This window comes from Spodoptera frugiperda, chromosome 25, assembly GCF_023101765.2.
Source record: "Spodoptera frugiperda isolate SF20-4 chromosome 25, AGI-APGP_CSIRO_Sfru_2.0, whole genome shotgun sequence".
In the NCBI taxonomy this organism is placed as follows: domain Eukaryota; kingdom Metazoa; phylum Arthropoda; class Insecta; order Lepidoptera; family Noctuidae; genus Spodoptera; species Spodoptera frugiperda.
The window spans coordinates 17,745,668-17,763,903 of NC_064236.1; positions in this window are offsets into that span (position 1 = coordinate 17,745,668).

Consider the following 18,236-nt stretch of genomic DNA (forward strand, 5'->3'; position numbering starts at 1 on the left):
GCGCCAGAGAAAATCATAATTGAAATTATGTTTAATATTTTCCTCTGACTGATAATTGATAATTACTGACTGACTGATAATTGAAATTATGTTTAATATTTTCCTCTGTTATCATAAATCCGCAACCAAAACAATGAACAATGTCTCGATACGTTTACATTACGAATGCGATAGTTATTCGTGCATGGCACTCTGAACGTATAAAGTGAGCAGATATCCAGGGCATCTCAAACACCAACGTGCAAGTGTGATGAAATCAGATTTGATTAAAAACTTATCGATGTCCATTATATTACAAATTATTTTTTTATTAGATCTGAGGCCACCTATAAATAAATCACCATTTTAATTAGGTACCTACCACTATGGTATCACTAGTGATCATGACACATGTCAGTAAAGTAGACACAAAAATAAAAAAAATAAACAGTCTTCAATTCCTGGAAAAGTAGGTGAAATGTTGTTTTTAATACTACAAAAAGGGTTTCAACAACAACCAACAACAAGTATGTGCACAGAATAATTAGTCGTTTTGATGTTGTAATATGGTTGTATTTTTAACTGTAAGTTTACTTATTATTCTGTGCTGTAAGTCGTATAGAGGACTAGTTAGCACGTTTACTAAAAATATTCTTAATTAAATCACTTAATTTAAAGAAATTGCATGGCGCGTTAATTAAAATGTCATAATTTGCTCATATTACCCGATAGAATTAATTTCCCAATAGAATGAATGGGCCCAATGAGTTTCCACACAATAGCACATCAGATAATATATTAAAATGTTTGGAATGGATGGTAACCTACAAATGGATCTCACACAAATAAAATATTGAAATCATATATATTTCGAGATGGCTTTCGCATTAATTTTGGCATACTTTTTAGGAAACAATAATTTATATAGGTGCTCCCACACAGCAGTTATATAACGTTATACAACAATGTGTAACAATATAACATTTGCAATAGCGTGTAACATACTCTACAATTACTGTTATAATTTGTTTAAACACACATGTTAAATCAGTCTCTAACGTTATACAACTGCTGTGTGGGAGCACCTTAAAATAGACAAAAATCATCAAAAAAATCAAACGCTATATTTGAATCATCACTGGTAAACTTAAAGCATTTAGACAATTATTGAATTTTAAAATAAAAATTCTAACCGCGAATTTTTATTGACGTACATATTTACATAATAAACAGTACTTACACAATAATAACGATTTGTTTTGTTTTTAGATAACAGTTCGAGTTCGAATTTGAAAAAATGCTGATTTGAAGTATCTTGTTCCAGCTAGTAATTTAAACAAAACTCAAGGTACCTGTCAATGATCATAATACATTACCTAGGTGCTCTAAGTGTTTCACATTTTGTGTTGTTTAAACTTATTAATTTAAGATATAGACTGAGCCTTTCAAAGTCAAATTCAAAGTTTTTTTCGTTATCCTGTGGAGCCGGACCAGCTTGCCTCCAAGCATTTTTATCTTCTATATAATCATTTACTTTGTAGTATGCTTGTCTACATAACGTTTTTTTTAATACATAGTTAAAATTTTGATTCATTCAGATTCTGTATTTCCATTCGAACTCTATTGTAACATTTGACGCAGAATCCCATAAATGACTTACTTATTTTTGATGTCACCAACCGATTTCAAATAATTCATCGGGTCTGAACCTCACACAAATACTGTTAAAAATGAAGGATAGTCTGGAGGATAATTTCATGAATACAGGTATAATTTTTAGGGTTCCGTAGGCAAATGGCAAAAAACGGAACCCTTATAGATTCGTCATGTTTGTCTGTCCGTCCGTCCGTATGTCACAGCCATTATTTCCGAAACTGTTGAGCGTAAATAGTTGAAACTTTGTAGGTTAATGTATTCTGGTAACCGCTATTTGAATTTTGAATAAAAATTAATAAATAAAAAAAAAATCAGTTAATTAATTCCATACCTACATAGAACTGATTTTTTTTCCAGCTAACCTATCCATGATGTCTGTGCAGAGGGCTCTAAAAAGACATTAATTAAGGTGCCTAAAAAATTTTTTCGTAAAAATCATTTGTTTGAAAGACAGACGCTCCCAAAGTGGAAAACTTTTAAAATAAGAAAGTGAGAAAACTAAAAAAAATATATGCTGTACATTGTTTTGTTTGTACAATGGAAACTTTCATGGGAAAATTGGTTTGAACGAGATGTCACTATTAGTTTTTAAGAAATAATACATTTTCGAAAAACGCAAATATATCTTTGTCGTTCATACAAACATTATGTAAAACCAAGTTACTTTATAACTTTCATATTATGTCATCTAATTGCAGCGGAACGGAATCCTTCATGGGCGAGTCCGACTCGCACTTGTTCACCATCTTACTCTATTCAAGTAGTGTGTGGCCAGCGCAAAACAGGGCGTTCATTTGGTGCCAATGATGATATTTGTGGCCTGCAGAGAGCGTCATTTTGCTGATACGATTATCTGTATTTATGTTATCTTACTAATATTATAAATCAGAAAGTTTGTGACTTTGTAGCGGCTGGAGGAATCGGGATAAAATTTGGAACAGGGGTATAGTTTGGTTTGGCATAACACATAGGCTATCGTACTACGTGGTCGAAGCCGCGGGTGGAACCTAGTATATCTACTACAATTGAGTTCTGTGTTATCATTACTATAGATAGCTAGTATATTTATGATTTAAATTTCTGACGCAGATCAATCTCCTGAGGTGATTGCATCTAGAAGTCAGATAATTTATAGATGTGCATCAGACGCATCAAGAGCGAAAGAAGACCTATTTGGCAGCTACTTTTCAGATAAAGACCCTACTTACGTGCTGGATTTAGAAGAAAATATTCAAAATGATAGTGGTTCTGACTGTAACGTGAAAATTCCTAAAGAATGTGAAAATAATACAGGTAATCAAGATTTTTTTATGTTGGTTCTTGATAATCTTTTGGATAGAGTTTGATTATCCGTCAACCTAACCTAATGCAACGAAAGAAAGCTCAACCAAGACAGTGGGAACGAAACACAGTAAGGCGAGAAAAGTTGAGGGATTGTCTAATGAAAGATTGAAATTGAAAGGAATCTGGTATAGAAGTATACAATGTGAGCCTCCTCATATAATTTGGTTTGCCGAGGCGCAACTAAGCCGTTATCAAGTTGTTGTGGCACACCGGATGCGGTCAGGACATGTTCCAATAAACAATCAAATTCTCCTAACTGTGAGGTTTGTGATAAGAAAGAGGATAATAATATACAACATGTGTTGATGGAATGTGTCCGATACACGGATAAAAGAAATGCACTTCTGAAATGGATGAAGTCATTTGCAATGGATGTTGGAGTGTTTCATGGCATTTTGGCTAAACCGATGTAGATTTAGCAGCATTTATATATTTTTTTTTATTAAAATAGTAATTAAGTGCCGTAATTAGTATTTAGAGCACTGTTGTTTGTAATTAATTTGTTAAATAATTTTAGGATAGGTCCATATTTATTAAAGTACGATAGGATTGACATCGTCGCTTATTGTGTTCAAAAATCCCTTAAATAAAGAAGATTAAAAAAAATAGTCTTATAGGTATTTCATCGTCGTCTCGACGCCGATGGTAACCCCTTCCGCCGTTATTTGGGATCCACCCGGAGGTGGCGCGTTCCTGCGGCCATGACTTGTGGAGCGCCACCTCGAGTCCCAATTACCGGATCTTTGCAACGACTACCGCAACCGCTCGGCAAAAACGAAACGCTGCGGAGGGAGGCAGTAACCGAAGATAGCCCGCACTATCTATCTATAACTGTAGTTAGCGTTATGCGAATTTTCTTATTGAGACGGCAGTTACAGATAGATAAGATGTGAGAGTTAATCTCTGGTAGCTACCCGAGTTTAACTTTCAGTAGGTTATTGAGATCGGCCGTATATAAAATGAATTGATTTCACAATAAATATTATAACTTAGGTACTGAATCGATTCTGATGACATTTTGAACTTGGCATTGCAATGCTAACAAATTACAGCCATAGAATATTCCTTAGAAAATAATAAATCAAAAAACTAAATTCTGCGACAAGACATTGTTCTATGCAAATGAAGTCGTGAGCACTGCTAGTTTTTCTCATATAAAAAAAAAACATAATATCTTAGTTGAACTCGTTTCCACCAGTGCTAAGCTAACAATGAATAATGAGAATAATGAATAATTTCTTCATTATTCTTACTGGGCCATTTCGGTTTTTCGAAAATTTCTCAGTAGTAGCACGGAGTCTAGAATGTGCCCGGTATATGGCAATAGGCTCACAACCTATTACATGGGACTTACAACATAAATTGTGAAAAGTGGGTGTACACAGTGGCATTACGTGCCATAATGTGCACCCCTTCGGGGATTATCGGCGTGACGATATGTATGTATGTTCTTCATTATTATAATAATAATAAAATATTATTATATTATAGTATTATATTTCCTGAAAGTAAACGAGGGTATGCATCGAGAAGTAGCAGAAGTGGACAATGGATTCACTCCACTATCCTTAGCAAAAGAGAACTGGCGCAAACCTGTGGTACTGAGCGTCGACGACCGCAAGGAGGTATGGCATAGCAAGGAGCTCCACGGACGCTTCTTCCGGGCCCTTCATGGACCCAATGTAGATTTTCTGGAGTCCGTATCTTGGCTAGGATTCAGTAATCTCTTTGGTGAAACTGAAGGATTTGTCTGTGCAATTATGGACGAAGTTATCCTTACGAATAACTACCGGAAATATATTATTAAGGATGGGACTGACATAATATGTCGGGCATGTCATAGTCCTGGTGAATTCATAATACATATAATTTCTGGTTGTGGTCGTTTGGCTAATAGTGAGTATTTGCATAGACATAATCAGGTAGCCAAGATTATCAACCAGCAACCTGCTTTGCACTATCGACTTGTTGAGTTTGAGGTTCCATACCACAAGTATGTGCCCAACCCAGTTCTTGAAAACGGCCATATCACGTTATACTGGGATCGGTCTATCATCACTGATAGGACTATTGTAGCCAATAAACCTGATATAGTGGTGATATACCGACAAGCGCGCCGCACGATGATAATCGATGTCACCATCCCCCATGACGAGAACCTCGTGAAAGCTGAGAAAGATAAACAAATAAAATATCTTGACTTGGCTCACGAGGTTGTCGATATGTGGAATGTGGATTCGGCTATTATTGTGCCGATAGTCGTGTCGGCCAATGGGTTGATCCCTAAAAGCCTCGACATCCATCTTAGGAGGCTGGCGTTGAGTGGATGGATTAAGGGCCTAATGCAGAAGGCAGTTCTCCTTGAAACGGCACGTATTCTGAGGAGGTTCCTGTCTCTGGAGCCCTAACCACCGGTAGCTTGGACCATGCTCCCGCTACTAGTCGGCTCCTATTTTTATATTTTTAAATGTTATTTTGTTTTTTATTTTTATAAGTAAGTTTAAAAATATCATTTTAGAATGTTTTAAATAAATATATGGAAATATTATTAATAATGAACGGTGGTAGCCAAACGCATTCACAGGAACGTAGTAAAAATACATCTGTTTCGGAACACTCACTGGTGAATATTGCGCAACAATCCAATTAGTCGCCAGTCAATCTATATTTACGCACGAATAGACCACGCTGGTATTATTTCAGTTTTAATTAATCGGTTTAATATACCAACTAAACCGATTAATTCTGTTAGGTAGACAACTAGACAATGATTATTCAATCATTGTCTGATTATTCAATCATTGTCTACCTAACAGAATTGGTGAATTCAATGTAACCTGGATGTTCCTATTCAGTCTATAAATAAACCTTTATTGTTACAATCCTCCTCCTCGCGTCGTTATCCTCATTACTGAGGGTCGTGATTCCCTATTTGAGGGATGATCTTGCTCCGAACAGTTGCACGCCACTTATTTCTGTTGAATAGTGAACGCAACCTTTTTCATTACACTGGCAATTATTTTATTTATATTTTATGTTGGCAACTTTACTCTGTTACTTTTACTTTTTTATTGCAGTTGATTATACTTTTGTTTTTCCCTCCAAAATAATATTTTTTTTATTTTAACTAAAGTAATCACTACCTCCAATAAATAATCGAACAATTTCTCTCCTTGGCCGAATGGAGGGCAACGTGTAAGTGGTCAGTCCACCTTTTTTTATGAGACATGCCGGTAATCGAGCAGACGTATTACCTGATGGTAAGCAATCGCCGCCGCCCATGGGCACTTGAAACACCAGAGGCTTTACAAGTGCGTTACCGGCTTTTTGGGAGTTAGGAATTTAAGGGTTGTTGTTCGGGAATCGGGGATGGGGAAGATTGGGAAGGGGGAATTTGGCCTCCGGTAACCTCACTCACACAACGAAACACAACGCAAGCGTTGTTTCACGTCGGTTTTCTGTGAGGCCGTGGTATTACTCCGGTCGAGCCGGCCCATTCGTGCCGAAGCAAGGCTCTCCCACACCTAGTTGGGCTACGTCCTCTTGGTCTCCTGCCGTCAACCTTACCGGTGACCATAAGTTGCTCGAGGTTGTTCCCTTCTTTCCTTGCGATGTGACCGAAGAACTCAAGTACTCTTCGAAGGCAAATAGATGAGAGTCGGGTCTTTACTTTGAGTTCTTGTAGGATAGACGCATTTGTGCGGAAGGCCGTCCATGGGATCTGTAGCATTCGTCTCCAACACCACATTTCAAAGGCATCGATGCGGTTGCGGTCAGCTTTCTTCAGTGTCCATGTTTCTACCCCATAACTGAATATGGAGAATATCAAGGTCTTCACAAGTCGCATTTTCGTTTTGCGGGAAATATTGCGATCTCTCCATATTCCCTGCAGCGGGGACATCCCAGTCTTAGCCATAGCTATGCGTCTTCTGATTTGCGTTTCACAAGAACCAGTGTTGCTAATGTTAGCTCCAAGGTAGATGAAATCGTCCACTGTCTCCAGTTTACCAGTTACAGTTTGGCACCCGAAAAATGCAGCTTGTTATGTGCGATGCAGGATATTTGTGACGTCATCCGTTGATTTGCTCGTCGATAGTCTATGTGCGACTTCTGTCATCTGTCACTTGTTACTTGTCAATGTGTCGCCACACCCCGGTCAACCACCATGAGTTTGGTTTTGCTATGGTTGATTCTGAGCCCCATTTCACGACTGATTCGCTTTATTCTGTCCAGAATGTCGTCCATTTCAGCTTCACTGCTGGCTAGAAGAGTAGTGTCATCCGCATATCGAAGATTGGAGATTTTCGTTCCACCTATAGTTACTCCTCCATTCCAATCCTCACAAGTTCGTCTGATGATATACTCCCCATATGCATTAAATAACATGGGAGAGAGAATGCAGCCCTGCCTGACATCCTTGCCGAAGCTGAAAGGTTCCGATGTTGATTTGTCAATCCTTACCATTCCCTGGTTTTTCTGATACAGTGTCTCAATAAGAGCCACCAAGTGCACCGGTACGCCCATCTCCTTCAACACTCTCCAGAGGTCCGACCAAACAACGCAGTCGAAAGCCTTGCTGTAGTCGATGAAACACAGTATGAGAGGCGTATTGAACTCGTATGATTTCTCTATCAGCTGGCGAATGTTGAGAATCTGTTCTCGAGTTCCTTTGCCCTTGAAGAATTGTTACAATAATAAAATAATAATAAGCCCCCTAAACAACCACACATACATCCACACAAACTGAGAACTTAAGTATGTATAACAATAGAAAATGATATCAAAATTCAAGCAAAATGTACTAACTGACACGTATACACAACAACTACATGATAAATTCAAAACAGCTCTTAACTTATTGTCCGGGATGAACCCGGCACCTCGACCAAAAATACCCAAGCTTAGATACTCACCAAAACTACAGCAACTTGTTAATCTATTTAATAAAAATATCCTCATCCAATACACTACTGATGACACCATACTAACAGGCAAGCTTCAAGCCTGGCCTTCCAACAATGCGAACTACAGTTCTGGATCCTCAGGTGAAAAAGGAGGAACTTTAATTTTCACCGTCCGTGTCTCGCTGTCACCGTGGTCAGTAGAAACGCGCACCGGCTTTGTCCAACGTGTCACATTCACGTCGCTGCGCAAGTGGACGGTTTTACCGGAATCTCGCTATCACTCATTTTATACAGTACCTTAATATTATATATTTAATGTCGTTGTCGGGCCGTCTCGACCGGAGTGATACAACGGCCTCACAAAAACCGACGTGAAACAACGCTTGCGTTGTGTGAATGAGATTACCGGAGGCCCAATTACAACCCTTCCCAATTCCTATACAACCTTTAAATTCCTAACCCCCTAAAGACCTATAACGCATTTGTAACGCCAATAGTGTTTCAAGTGTCCATGGGCGGCGGCGATTACTTACTTTCAGCTGATCTGTCTGAACGTTTGCCGGCTTATTTTTAACACCAACTAACGTCAACGTGGGCATAATAAGTCGAGAGGGTCATCAGTCCATGGAAAATCTTATCACCGCGAGTCAGATCAAATGACGTATTTGCAGAACGCCGTCTATGGGTGAATAGATAAAACGTCCGCTCAAAACGTGTTAATTGTGCTAGCGGCATTTTGCTTGTAAGTAATTTTACATTATCTCCGAAACTGTATGACCTATTGACATACTGTAAATGGCAAATCTTATCTGTACGATGTCCTTGTGATACTGAAATAATTTATTTTGATAATAATTTATATTTTGTTGCTTAAAAAAATAATAAACCAAAGTAAGCAAACCGAAAATATATTATTTTTAAAACAATAAAAGACGTATAAAAGTTAAAATATAAAAGATAGAAATATGGTGTCGCGGTCTTTTTTGGAGAAATCATTAAGACAAACTAGATTGCGATACATGGTTTTAAATTTTAAGCAACTATTTAGGTAGCGCATGCATATTATTGTTTTATGAGCTATTTCTGTCCGACTTACTAGACAAAAGTTGTGATTGCTCGGTTAATATACATGTTTTAAAAATAATTTATAGCCTATCGCATTCAGGAATAATGTAGCTTTCTACCAGTGAAAAATTTTTAGGATTGGATCATTAGTTCCAGGGATTACCCATTACATACAAACTTACAAACATACCTCTTTATAATATTTGTTAACAACCACTTGTGGAGTCTCGAGCAATTTTCCGTGCGTTTAGGCGTTTTGCCATACCTATTATTGGAAGCAAGTATAACAGCTCACGCATAGGACCCATTTAGTATTTTAGTTTAAGGTAAAATTTCCGTGGTGCTTGGCGACTGGGCTTCTCCCAGTTGTGCAGTCTCTTTTGTGCCTTAAGGCTTATATATATTCAACCTCCTTCATAATTTCAAAGATCATATAAATTGTTTTAAAAATCATTGTTAGTTGAAATGGAAGGTCAAATGTCATATTTAAAATTGGCGGGAAAGGGATTATTCCAATATTGGTCGATGAGCCGGATTATTGTTTTTAATTGCTCTGTAAAAATAAATTGTTATTCCTGAAAAGTTATGAATTTCATTTAATCGTCTTGCATCTTGAAATAACACTTCAGAAGTGGGATCTTTTCAAATTGTCTGGACCTTACATGGGTGGATTGGGGAAAGGATAAAGAAAGTACAAGACAGAAAGTTCGGAAGATCAAAATTAGGGAATTTTTTTTCGGAAGACCATGAACAACGCACGAAATGTAACATCTACGGTGAAAATACAATTTCATGTATAATTCTTGAGGCTTGCCGCTAGATATGAGGGCCAATGCAAAGGCGTAAAGTTGTGAAACTCGAACAACTGTACTATGGCGTCTGGCGTCACTGGAGAACCTGAAACCCTTGGGTTCAACTAGTACACGTAGAACTTCATTGTGCTCAATGGAACTTCGACAGCCCAAAATTTACTACGTTTGTCGGCGTCATGGATACGAAGCAAAGGATTGCAGACAACAACAGCGCTGCGAGAACTGTCGGCGCAGTGGACACACCACGGCTACGTGCTGGTTTGCTCCGAGTTCTTCATGCCATCAGCAACAAAAGGTTACCCAGGTAATGCTAACTTATACTTAACTTATGACATATTTGTCACATTTATAAGAGAACTGTGATCGATAATAATCACCAGATAGTAGCGTACGTCGATACTGGTAGCAAACTGAATATTCTTTCAATTCTACGAGCAAAAACTTACCATTAGAGATTCCACCTCGCAGTACAGTTATGAAAGGTTTTGGCGGCGCCTATGTGATAAATGATATTTATTTTGCAAATAGGTTATAAAATAACACTTTTACACGTCAATCTCTTAAATAACTAGATGAGGCCGGCTGTGAATTCATTAGATACATGTTATCTGTGAGTTTCAATAGACAATGTCGAACTAAAAGGCGCAGTGGAATTGACTAGCTGTCTTACATTTGATGTTGATTTAATAATTGGCCAAACAATTATTAAAAGTGACAATATAGTCGGACTGCTGCGTCAAGATTCGAAAATCTGACGGATCTCGACAAGCTGCTACTGCCCCACAGTACAGGATCGAGTGTGTATCATAGAGGTTTTCGCTTTTTTCAAAATATGTTTTAAGTAGCGAATCCAGAGCGCTTACCAGCGCCCTATTTTTTCTACACATGGGTAAACGTGGCAGTTTTGGTTTTAAATTGTTAGGAGCAAATTAGTGGAGTGCCTGGAGCATTCAAAACCGTAAAACCTCGGATTAGAGTTACAGTGAATGAATTAATATGATCGATGTGGGATATTGTTTTTTAAACTATAAATTGCAATGTTTACCCAACAATTTTTTGTGCACTCCATTTTTTCATTGTTTAAACAAATTATTATAAAAAATTAATGTTTGACCATATATTTTCACTTTAAACAGTAATTTTTTTTATTTATATGTTAAATATTACCTGAGTAGACATATAGGAACATTTTTCAAAGATACCTGTGTATAAAAATAGCAGTATCTCGAACAGGTAGAAAAACGTGGAGGGAGAGCGGAGCGACAGCTGCTATGTACAATGGAACTTCTTGGCCAGTTTAATTATAAATGAAACGCACTCTATTGCGTACATTGAAAAAAATACGGTAATTAATTATGAGTAATGAAAAGAAAAAAAAAATATTTGTACAAAATCTGTTTATTTAAATATATTACATTGTTGTCTACATCAAATTTTTTCTTCTACTTCATCTATCTGTATAATAGGTGAAGTATTGGAACAACTATTTCCGCTGCACTGTAAACATGATACACTGCGGTATAAACTACACTCGCGAGCAACCAACTCGACTCAACCTACATGTGCGCATTCGAAGATGTTTTCTTAAAAATATACTGAATTGTTTTTAAAAACCGATATACCATTAGAAAGCTTACAACTTCAGCTTTATATTGGTACCATTATTATAAAAATTGTATCAGTACTTTTTAAAATATTTAACTTAATTCAGCGGATTATAGTATTTGCTCACTACGACTCCAACAAGTTATAACACAAACTACCCCTATAAAACCTCCACATTAAGGTTAACTTTATCTGTGGCTTGTCGAAAGTTGATCGTACACATGTCCGCAAAAACGCTTCATTTTATTTCCAAAAATTTTGGATACGACACACCAGAAGAAGCCGCTCAAGTCGTTGCTCTACTGGAACAAGGACTAAGTCAGCGAAGAGTTGCTGCTCATCTGAGTTTGAGCCAATCTGCAGTATCAAGAGGGTACAGGTAGTATCAAGATACTAGTGCCTTCAATCGAAGACCAAGAATAAGCCGCCATCGGTCCACCTCGGAGAGAGACGACCGTTTTATTATTTCAACTTCACTACGAAATCGTCACTTAACCGGTGTCGATGTTCAACAGGAACTCAGAAGAGTTCGAAGAGTGGCTGTCAGCGAGTGGACAGTACGGAGATGGTTGAAGGAAGCCAATCTCACCCCTAAACGGTCTACCACAGGCCCGAAATTGACGACCCGCCATCGGCAAGCGCGCATTCAATTTGCCCGAGAACTCTCCGAGGTGGACCGGTGGCGGCTTATTCTTGGTCTTCGATTGAAGGCACTAGTATCCTGATACTACCTGTACCCTCTTGATACTACCTGTACCCTCTTGATACTGCAGATTGGCTCAAACTCAGATGAGCAGCAACTCTTTGCTGACTTAGTCCTTGTTCCAGTAGAGCAACGACTTGAGCGGCTTCTTCTGGTGTGTCGTATCCAAAATTTTTATTAATAAAATGAAGCGTTTTTGCGGAGATGTGTACGATCAACGATATATTCGATAAGCCACAGATAAAGTTAACCTTAATGTGGAGGTTTTATAGGGGTAGTTTGTGTTATAACTTGTTGGAGTCGTAGTGAGCAAATACTCTAATCCGCTGAATTAAGTTAAATATTTTAAAAAGTACTGATACAATTTTTATAATAATGGTACCAATATAAAGCTGAAGTTGTAAGCTTTCTAATGGTATATCGGTTTTTAAAAACAATTCAGTATATTTTTAAGAAAACATCTTCGAATGCGCACATGTAGGTTGAGTCGATTTGGTTGCTCGCGAGTGTAGTTTATACCGCAGTGTATCATGTTTACAGTGCAGCGGAAATAGTTGTTCCAATACTTCACCTATTATACAGATAGATGAAGTAGAAGAAAAAATTTGATGTAGACAACAATGTAATATATTTAAATAAACAGATTTTGTACAAATATTTTTTTTTTTTTCATTACTCATAATTAATTACCGTATTTTTTTCAATGTACGCAATAGAGTGCGTTTCATTTATAATTAAACGAAGTTCCATTGTACATAGCAGCTGTCGCTCCGCTCTCCCTCCACGTTTTTCTACCTGTTCGAGATACTGCTATTTTTATACACAGGTATCTTTGAAAAATGTTCCTATATGTCTACTCAGGTAATATTTAACATATAAATAAAAAAAATTACTGTTTAAAGTGAAAATATATGGTCAAACATTAATTTTTTATAATAATTTGTTTAAACAATGAAAAAATGGAGTGCACAAAAAATTGTTGGGTAAACATTGCAATTTATAGTTTAAAAAACAATATCCCACATCGATCATATTAATTCATTCACTGTAACTCTAATCCGAGGTGAAAACCCCCAGGCGCTCCACTAAATCTATACTCACGAATCGCATCTTCCAAAGCATTCCTCAGTCGTTCATTGCACTGAGTACTTACTTGTTTAACCCTGTCGTCCTCCACTCCAGCGGTAGGAGTGATTGGTATCACATTTTGTGACACTGTAGGTGTTTGTGCCATCTCTTGTGGTGCTTCTGAGCGTAGCTGATCAAGTGCAGCCTCGTTCAATCTACGATTGCGTTGGATGACCCGCACCTTATCCGAGAGTCGTCGAGCCGAGACGTTGACGGATGGTTCAAGTACCTGAAACATCGACAGCATCCTTTCACGGTACGCAGTGAGGTTGGTTCCTCCATCTGTAGCACCGTAGTTCACGCACATGACGTTCTCGTTTATTGTTTGAGACCATTTCATGCGCCGCGCACAACCACCGGTAGCGGGGACCCGTCCCGAGGTCTGTTGACCCCTGGCTCCCAAACCCGTCAGTGGCCGGGCTCTCCCCGGCCGAAGTGCAGGTGGCAGCGTCGTTGGTGGGGAGAAATAGTCGTCGCTCGAGCTCGACGCTTGTTATTGTTGTTTGTTTACTTTATCGTTACGTGTCGGCACCCTTGCGATATAGTTAATTTGTTCTCTTGGTACATTGAGATCAATTGCATTCCCGATCTTAGCCATTATTGCAACAAGTCTTCGTCCTTGAACATGGGTCAAAGTCAAAGTCAAAGCATTTATTTCAATTAATCCTAAATTAGGCACTTTTGAAACGTCAAATTGAATTGTATGTGCTCGTTCCAAAGTGTTGATATGAATGGAGAAGAACGAGCAAGAAACTCCATCGTTACTCTTTTTAAAAAAACGATTTTTACAGTATCTCTGATACATTATTTGATCATTTACCTATTGTATTTTAGGAGCTAGGTAGGAGAGCCTAGTGTTCTAATAGTTAGGGTTTCTTCTTAGTAGGTAGTCCTTAGTAAAACTCCGGTGAGAGGTGAGTGAATAATGCATAAACAAACCGCTTTTTTCGAAACGACAACAAACCGCTTCTTTCGAAGCGACCACGCACGGCACGGTGTTGTGAAAACAATGCTAGTGCCGCTGCGATGTTTCTTGTTTCTCTTTATCCTGTATTTTTTAAGACAATGCTTTTCACCGTTTCTTGCTACAGTGAGTCAAATGTCGCTTGGTAATTGGTATTGCTTGGTATGTGGTAACTGGTTAAGGTATATGGTTGGTAATTGTGGTAAGGTAAGTATATAAGGTTTGGTATTAAGGTATATAAGGTAATGGGTATGAAGTAGGTATGTAGCCGTGCGGTGCGGCTATAGTATATATTATATATTGGGTGTCCCAATAAGAACACAAGATATAAATCTATATATTTATACGTGATGCAAAAACTTTATGCCCCTTTTTACGAAAATTGCGCGGACGTAGGAGCATAAAATTTGGTACACTTATAGTTTATGTGTAGGAGAAGTGCAGAACGCTAACATTTTTCAAAAATAATGCTTATAAAGTATAATAAATCAATAAATAAAACATTACACACACTACCATGCATAGTATCTGATCGTATTTGACAAAACGTCAAAATCTACAGACTATATGAATGAAGTTTTCCTGTTCATGATGCGCCGGAATATATTAATTTGAATTTTACAAAACTAATAGCAATTCGTTAAATTAAAATTATCCTTGAACGTATGTTAAGTGGTATTGTAAATTGAATTGTATATGGTCGGATTTCGACCACTAGTCGACCAGAAGTTTTAAATAAAATGCTGATATAAAAAAAAAATATAAAATCGTGAAAACTTTATTAAGTAGAGAGGATGAGGTTATCTATGGAACAATACATCGGGCAAATGGCCGCCGCAGCTTTGCCGGCACAAACGCGATATTTTGATGAAATTTTCAATAAATGACCGTTTTGCATAAATGCTGCGGTATTTCTATAATACAGCATCCAATTTCCCTCAAATTCAATTCAAATTTATTTATTTGCTTAAATGTGGTACATGACATTGTGTTACATTACAATATAATCAGATCAGCACATTTACCATTATTGGCATGCAAATGGGTTAGGTAGGTACAAGTATACTTAAATTTAGACAAAGACATTTTAAATTAAGTAATTAAAAATACAGTTTATGTTTTTAGTACATAAGCTACATTTAGTGCTATTATTTATTTCTAATTTAAACCAATCTATTATAACCAAAAGATTTACATTTATTTTTTTCCAAAAATTCTTGTACTGAGTAGTAGTTTTCCTTAATTAACCATTTCTGTAATACAATACAAAATTTCTTATAAGGAAGTTCCGTTATAGATTTAGGTAAGGTATTTAAAATAAGAGGAGCCATATAAACACAATTCCGCCTAAATAACTCTAATCTAGGTACGGGCATTTGGAGAAGCACATGTGTTGCTTTTCTCTTATTTATATTATCTTTAGCTTCAAAAAGCGCAGGATTGGCTCTTCATATTATGAAGTTGCTAAATTCATAAGAGCCAATCCTGCGCTTTTTGAAGCTAAATATATATATAATAATTATGCCTAATAAAATTATTCCAAATGATATTCTACCATCTTCTTAAAATGAAAGTAAACTGAAATTACGCCAAACAATCATCGCTCTAAATAAACGTTATGTGAAACGAAATTATGCAAAATTAAGCTTTGCCAAAAGTAATTATGCCAAATAAAATTCTACCATCTTAAAAGTATGCCTTTGTAAATTCGGGCATATAAACATTCGGCAAAACAATAATTATATTCAATAATTTTTATGCCATATGTACGTTTAAAGAAGATTCTGCCAAGTGTGTTATGCCAAACAAATTTCGGTGCATTAAAATTCTGCCAGATAGAGGGAACCCCTTTCCATTTATGAATGACATTTTCAACCTATCAGGGAAATAACCTTGTTCAAGAGATAGGTTGATGATATGAGCTAGTGGTGGTGATATATATCGGGATATACATTTGATTATATCCGTAGAAATATTATCATACCCAAAAGATTTTGTATTTTTTAAATTCCTTATAATCTGACAAACTTCAGCATCATCACTAGGTTCTATAAAAATACTATTATCTTGTGAGGCTAAATCGGAAAAAATATTTTACTACTGTCAATATTATTCGACTCATCATTTTTAGCAAAGTTTACGAAAAAATTGTTAAATGTATTAGCAATATCTAAGACAGATGTGATTGTAATATTGTTGTCTTTAAGAACATCCAGATCGTTTCTACATTTTATTTTACCCGTGTTTTGCCTTACAACATTCCATGCAGCTTTTACTTTATTATTAGACTGGGCTATATGTGTTTGGTTGCATAGTGCTTGAAGATTATACATACACTTTCTTAATATTTTAGAATAATTTTTATACTTACCTATTTTTATTTTCGTTATTTTTATTTAGGTAATAGATAAACCGCAAAGACCTTTTGTTTTTGCTACTAGTTTTAATTCCTCTTGTTATCCATTTTGGTTTACTAATATTACATTTTTTCTTTACTCTTATACTCGGAAAACATAATTTATAAAATAATATCAGTAGATCATGAAACTTCTCAAATGCCTCATTTGTATCTGACGTGTCATAAACTTCACTAAAGCTTAAGTAACTAATGTAATCTATAAACTTAATAATATTTTCCTTACTGAGATCATCTTTAATAATATAATAGTAACCTTTAACATCAATGGTTTGGTCTTTTATTGTAACTGTTTGGGCTGTATTATGGTCTGAAAGATAAAAATTATGAGTTTCACCAAGACATTCATCAATATTACCAATAATTAATATTGATGAATGTTTTGGTGAAACTCATAATTTTTATCTTTCAGACCATAATACTATCAATACATTTATTATGCCTAGTGGGTTCATTAATATAGTTTTGTCCACCATAATTTAGCATCAGATCTCTAAAAGTTGCCCAATTTTTATCTGATACTAGCAAATCTATGTTAAAATCTCCACAGATAATTATATTTTGTTTTTTATTGTGAATTCTTGAAAGAGTCTTTTCAATACTAACAAAAAAATTATTAACATCGGAATTCGGGGTTCTATATATACATATTTATATATAATAATAATATAATTCTTCTGTAAGTGTGGATGTCACTGAACTTCTCTTAAACGACTGGACCGATTTTGATGAATTTTTTTGTGTGTATTCAAAGGGATCTGAGAATGGTTTAGATTCACAATTTTGTCCGCTGGACAATGTTTTTTTATCGTGTAGACAGGACAGGACAACGTCTGTCGGGTCCGCTAGTAGTACTATAAGATTAAGATTTTTTATCATTATACCACATATTTCAAAATATTTTTCAGTTACCAATTCACTTACAACATCAAGTCTAGTAATTACATAGTCATTTCTACAGAGGATACTAGTACCTCCGCGACGTTTACTCTCAGGAAAATATCAGCTAGGTAGAAACCGTTTATGTTGAGGTACATTTCCTCATGCTTTTTGATGAAGTGTTCACTTAGACATACAACTACAACATTCTTCTTTTGCTCGAGAAGCTCTAGTAGTGCCACTTCCAAGTCCTGCATCTTATTTAAGGCACCCGCAATATTTTGGTGAAAGAAAGAATATGAAGAATTAGTCGCGAAAAAAAAAATTTACCGTTGGTTTACCTTGCGACTGGTTTTTTGTACTAGAAACATTATCTATTGGTTCTGCCTGTGACAGTTTTTTTATGACAGGAAAATAGTAAAGTATTGTACCTTTTTTTATTTCTACATTACAACCAGTTGTTATAACATGACGATTTTTAATTGAAATTTTATGAGAGACGAGATATTTTTGAACTAGCTTTTGCCCGCGACTTCGTCTGCGTGGTTTTGTTAGTGGTTGGTTGTCAAAATGCTGCCGTATGTCATGTAAAATGAAAATTTCTTGAGAATATGTTACTGTTGCATTTTTAAAGATATGTATTCCATAGAGAACACAGCCGCCAATTCATCATTTTATAATCATGATGAAAAGTAGCCAAGGTTTTATACTATTATCCTTTAATTTCTTGTATAATATTTCCATATGAACATTCATCCCCTCTTTTTACCCACTCTCCCCT